This window comes from Triticum dicoccoides, chromosome 4B (genome assembly GCF_002162155.2).
Source record: "Triticum dicoccoides isolate Atlit2015 ecotype Zavitan chromosome 4B, WEW_v2.0, whole genome shotgun sequence".
NCBI classification, from domain to species: domain Eukaryota; kingdom Viridiplantae; phylum Streptophyta; class Magnoliopsida; order Poales; family Poaceae; genus Triticum; species Triticum dicoccoides.
The window spans coordinates 373,434,620-373,440,750 of record NC_041387.1 but is presented as its reverse complement, the minus strand read 5'-3'; the positions used below and the strand labels follow the sequence as shown (position 1 = coordinate 373,440,750).

The 6,131-nt window shown below is 46.0% G+C and overlaps 1 long non-coding RNA gene across 2 annotated transcripts; it reads left to right on the top strand.

Annotated features, from left to right (window-relative positions):
• The first annotated feature begins 4,544 nt into the window (after positions 1–4,544).
• Positions 4,545–5,911, top strand: LOC119293634. 2 transcript variants are annotated; one of them, XR_005143163.1, is made up of 2 exons: positions 4,545–4,659; positions 5,568–5,911. It is a non-coding gene; the product is annotated as an uncharacterized LOC119293634 (long non-coding RNA). The 2 variants fall into 2 exon arrangements; XR_005143164.1 differs by lacking the exon at positions 4,545–4,659 and adding an exon at positions 4,780–4,861.
• Positions 5,912–6,131: the final 220 nt, after the last annotated feature.

Sequence of the window (6,131 nt, the reverse complement as noted above, 5' to 3'; positions counted from 1 at the left end):
CGACGATCACATCGACTCTGGAACCATTCCCGACGCGCATCGTCACCTCGTCCTTCGCCAGTCTCCGTTTATTCCGCAGCTCCTGCTGTGAGTTACAAATATGAGCAACGACACCGGTATCAAATACCCAGGAGTTACTACGAGTACTGGTAAGGTACACATCAATCACATGTATATCAAATATACCTTTGGTGTTGCCGGCCTTCTTATCCGCTAAGTATTTGGGGCAGTTCCGCTTCCAGTGACCCTTCCCCTTGCAATAAAAGCACTCAGTCTCAGGCTTAGGTCCATTCTTTGACTTCTTCCCGGTAACTGGCTTACCAGGCGCGGCAACAGCTTTGCCGTCCTTCTTGAAGTTCTTCTTACCCTTGCCCTTCTTGAACTTAGTGGTCTTATTGACCATCAACACTTGATGTTCTTTCTTGATTTCAGCCTCTGCTGACTTCAGCATCGAGAACACTTCAGGAATGGTCTTTTCCATCCCCTGCATGTTGTAGTTCATCACAAAGCTCTTGTAGCTTGGTGGGAGCGACTGGAGGATTCTGTCAATGACCGCCTCATCTGGGAGGTTAATGTTCAGCTGGGTCATACGGTTGTGCAACCCAGACATCTTCAGGATGTGCTCACTGACAGAACTGTTTTCCTCCATCTTACAACTGTAGAACTTGTCGGAGACATCATATCTCTCGACCCGGGCATGAGCTTGAAAAACTAGTTTCAGCTCTTCGAACATCTCATATGCTCCGTGGTGCTCAAAACGCTTTTGGAGCCCCGGTTCTAAGCTGTAAAGCATGCCGCACTGAACGAGGGATTAATCATCAGCACGAGACTGCCAAGCATTCATAATGTCTTGGTTCTCTGGGACGGGAGCGTCACCTAGCGGTCCTTCTAGGACATATTGTTTCCTGGCAGCTATGAGGATGATCCTCAGGTTCCGGACCCAGTCCGTATAGTTGCTGCCATCATCTTTCAGCTTGGTTTTCTCTAGGAACGCGTTGAAGTTCATGTTGACATTAGCGTTGGCCATTGATCTACAAGACATATTTGCAAAGGTTTTAGACTAAGTTCATGATAATAAAGTTCTAATCAAATTATGAACTCCCACTTAGATTAGACATCCCTCTAGTCATCTAAGTGTTACACGATCCGAGTCGACTAGCCCGTGTCCGATCATCACGTGAGACGGACTAGTCATCGTTGGTGAACATTCTCATGTTGATCGTATCTTCCATACGATTCGTGTTCGACCTTTCGGTCTCCGTGTTTCGAGGCCATGTCTGCACATGCTAGGCTCGTCAAGTTAACCCTAAGTGTTTTCGCTGTGTAAAATTGTCTTACACCCGTTGTATGTGAACGTAAGAATCCATCACACCCGATCATCACGTGGTGCTTAGAAGCGACGAACTGTAGCAACGGTGCACAGTTAGGGGAGAACACTTCTTGAAATTTTTGTAAGGGATCATCTTATTTACTACCGTCGTCCTAAGTAAACAAGATGCATAAACATAATAAACATCACATGCAATTATATAGTTGTGACATGATATGGCCAATATCATATAGCTCCATTGATCTTCATCTTCGGGGCTCCATGATCATCTTGTCACCGGCTTGACACCATGATCTCCATCATCATGATCTCCATCATCGTGTCTTCATGAAGTTGTCACGCCAACGACTACTTCTACTTCTATGACTAACGTTTAGCAATAAAGTAAAGTAGTTTACATGGCGTTATTCAATGACACGCAGGTCATACAAAAAATAAAGACAACACCTATGGCTCCTGCCGGTTGTCATACTCATCGACATGCAAGTCGTGAATCCTATTACAAAGAACATGATCTCATACATCACAATTCATCATTCATCACAACTTCTGGCCATATCACATCACATGATCAATCGCTGCAAAAACAAGTTAGACGTCCTCTAATTGTTGTTGCATCTTTTACGTGGCTGCAATTGGGTTCTAGCAAGAACGTTTTCTTACCTACGAATAACCACAACGTGATTTTGTCAACTTCTATTTACCCTTCATAAGGGCCCTTTTCATCGAATCCGCTCCAACTAAAGTGGGAGAGACAGACACCCGCCAGCCACCTTATGCAACTAGTGCATGTCAGTTGGTGGAACCGGTCTCACGTAAGCGTACGTGTAAGTGGTCCGGGCCGCTTCATCCCACAATACCGTTGAGCAAGAAAAGACTAGTAGAGGCAAGTAAGATGACAAAATCCACGCCCACAACAAAATTGTGTTCTACTCGTGCAAAGAGAACTACGCATAGACCTAGCTCATGATGCCACTGTTGGGGAACGTTGCAGAAAATTAAAATTTTCCCTACGGTTTCACCAAGATCCATCTATGAGTTCATCTAAGCAACGAGTCAAGGGAGAGAGTTAGCATCTACATACCACTTGTAGATCGCGTGCGGAAGCTTGCAAGGTGATGATGTAGTCGTACTCGACGTGATTCGAATCACCGATGACCAAGTGCTGAACTGACAGCACCTCCGCGTTCAACACACGTACGGGACGGGAGACGTCTCCTCCTTCTTCATCCAGCAAGGGGGAAGGAGAGGTTGAGGAAGACAGCTCCACCGGCAGCACGACGGCGTGGTGATGGTGGAGAGGCAGTACTCCGACAGGGCTTCGCCAAGCACACAACGAAGGAGGAGAGGTGTTGGGGAGGGGAGGGCTGCGCCTTGGAGGGTGGTGCGGCTGCCCTCCCCTCACCCCTCTATTTATAGGGGGAAGGGAGAAGGGGGCCGGCCCCCTAGAACCCATCTAGGGGGGGTGCGGCGGCCTAGGGGAGAGGGGAGAGGGTGGCTTGCCCCCCAAGCCAAGGGGGGCGCCCCCTCTAGGGTTCCCCCTCAACCCTAGGCGCATGGGCCCAAGGGAGGGGGGTGCGGCCAGCCCACCAGGGGCTGGCTCCCTGCCCCACGCAGCCCATGTGGCCCCCAGGGAGGGGTGGCCCCTCCCGGTGGACCCCCGGAACCCTTCCGGTGGCCCCGGTACAATACCGGTATGACCCCGAAACTTCCCGGTGTCCGTTTGACAACTTCCCATATTTAAATCTTTACCTCCGGACCCCTCCGGATCTCCTCGTGACGTCCAGGATCCCATCCGGGACTCCGAACAACATTCGGTAGTCACATACTAGTCTTCCTAATAACACTAGCGTCACCGAACCTTAAGTGTGTAGACCCTACGGGTTCGGGAGACATGCAGACATGACCGAGACGCTCTCAGTCAATAACCAACAGCGGGATCTGGATACCCATGATGGCTCCCACATGCTCCTCGATGTTGTCATCGGATGAACCACTATGTCGAGGATTCGATCAAACCCTGTATGCAATTCCCTTTGTCAATCGGTACGTTACTTGCCCGAGACTCGATCGTCGGTATCCCAATACCTTGTTCAGTCTCGTTACCGGCAAGTCACTTTACTCATACCGTAATGCATGATCCCGTGTCCAACACCTTGGTCACATTGAGCTCATAATGATGATGCATTACCGAGTGGGCCCAGAGATACCTCTCCGTCATATGGAGTGACAAATCCCAGTCTCGATCCGTGTCAACCCAACAGCTACTTTCGGAGATACTTGTAATGCACCTTTATAGTCACCCAGTTACGTTGTGACGTTTGATACACCCAAGGCACTCTTACGGTATCCGGGAGTTACACGATCTCATGGTCGAAGGAAGAGATACTTGACACTGGCAAAGCTCTAGCAAAACGAACTACACGATCTTTTATGCTATGCTTAGGATTGGGTCTTGTCCATCACATCATTCTCCTAATGATGTGATCCCGTTATCAACGACATTCAATGTCCATAGTCAGGAAACCATGACTATCTGTTGATCACAACGAGCTGGTCAACTAGAGGCTCACCAGGGACATATTGTGGTCTAAGTATTCACACGTGTATTACGATTTCCGGATAATACAATTATAGCATGAATAAAAGACATTTATCATGAACTTTGAAATATAGTAATACTTTTATTATTGCCTCTAGGGCATGTTTCCAACAGATCTTCTACAAGGTTGTTGTCTGTGACTATTAGTACGGGATCAACTTTGCGGTGTCCCCATCGCTTCAGGTCAAGCTAATAGAGCTAAATGGTGTTCCAATTTTAGAAAGCACACTTAAGAAACATGCACACATGTCTTAAGATCCTATGGAGCATTCCTAATAATGACCATCTATTTAATTATCTTGGATCATTACCATTACAAAATGCAGCATGGCATTCATAATGTTCAGTTATTCATAAATGTGGCATTTAATTATTATCCTGGCATGATATTTAAGCATGTTGCATATACCAGTCTGTTGATAATTCAATTATTGACTCTGATGTACAAACATGCAAAACCATTGCCTGTTTGGATGATGCACATGAGTATGTTTTTGTTAGTTTTCGGTGATGTACGTCGTGAAGCGGGATGGGCGGACGGAGACGGTGCACTTCGACAAGATCACGGTGTGGCTCAAGAAGCTCAGCTATGGGCTCAGCCAGGAGCATCGCGACCCCGTGATCGGTCTGCGTCAGGGTATACATGGGCGTCACCACCAGCCAGCTCGACGAGCTCGCCGCTGAGACCGCCGCCCTGCTCACCGCCTCCCAGCCAGACTATGCCTCCGTACGTTCCCTCTTTCGATCTGTCTCTCCCCTTACGGTCCGTTCCGTTCCCCCTCACGGCGCCAGTGTTCGTGTGTCGTGGTCTGACGTATGTGCGTGTGTGGTTCTTCTGCAGCTCGCGCCGAGGATTGTTGTGTCCAACCTGCCGCCAAGTGGAAATAGTCTGTGTGGCGCTCGTAAATAGAGAGCATTCTGGTAGAAAGGTAAAGGAAAAAATAGGGAAACTTCTGTCATTTTCTTTGGTCTCTAAAAATAAATGGTGATATGGGCTGATACATTGCTAAATTACATGATACAAACTCACTTCTTTTTTGATTTTTGGTTTACTTTGTTGTGCTACAATGGCTCTCCTAGGAATGTTCTTCCATGCTTTGATGTGCACAATCCAGAAAGTGCATGCATCCATAAACCAAATAGGATTTTGTGTGTGTTATCTTCTCTTAAATCTTGTGCTTGTCCAATAAGAATAAGGTTTGGTGGTATTGCTTTTGTCTGTCACCTGGTAGATTTCAGACTTCAAGCTAGCTGCAGTTATTTCAGGTTCTATGTGCAAATCCTTGGTGTGACATGATTGGTAACTGACCATGAATACGTTGCAATCTGATATGTCTAATTCTTGATTATGTGGTACCATGGTCTAAAAATTGGTCCTAAAGATACATGATGTTTTTGTACAAAGTCGAGACAGTTATTTTGGAACGGAGGGAGTATTAGATTATTTTGTTCCTTTTTAATTTGGTTCTAAAATATAGTTTCAGAGTGATCATTTTGCATCAGCCAAGCTTGCCCTTGTTACAAATAATTGTTCTGTTGTCCTCAGTTCACTTTCTCGGTTTTTTAATGCTACAAGTATTATTGTTCCAGTTTTTTTAGTTATTCATCATGCCATTTTTCTTTCTGCCTTGGTAGATGAATATTAGCGAGACTGGCTAAATTCTGAACATGTTCCATGTGAGAGAAATAGCATGTTGATTTCATCTTGAAATAATCATAGCTGAGGGACGAGCTTCGTAACTAAGGGTCATGTGTAGAGCTGAAGGAAGAAGTTGCGAGGCTTGGAACTCTCCTTGTGAAGGGCTCAGGGATAGTAGTGAGGACAATGCCTCTTTAGTTGTAATTGTAATACTCCTGATCTGCAAGTAAACACTCCTGTGATACTAAATGTTGGTTGTTAGTACAGAGGTGGTGACATTAGTTGGTTCTCTGGTATTGATTTCATGATTTGTGGTTAATACATGATGTAATACAATCCACACTGCATTATATTTCCGGTTACATCTCTTACTTACTCACCACTAGCATTCTTTCTAATTCGCTTCTTGCGCCATTGGCGCAACCAGGTCATCTAGTTTCGTTAACAGATTCAGCAAACAGAGCATGTCATTAACAGAATTATGAAGGCATCTTTGCGAGCTCGATTCACTCACCACAAGTCATTGCGTGACAAGATAAGCATAGAAATAGCAAGAAGAC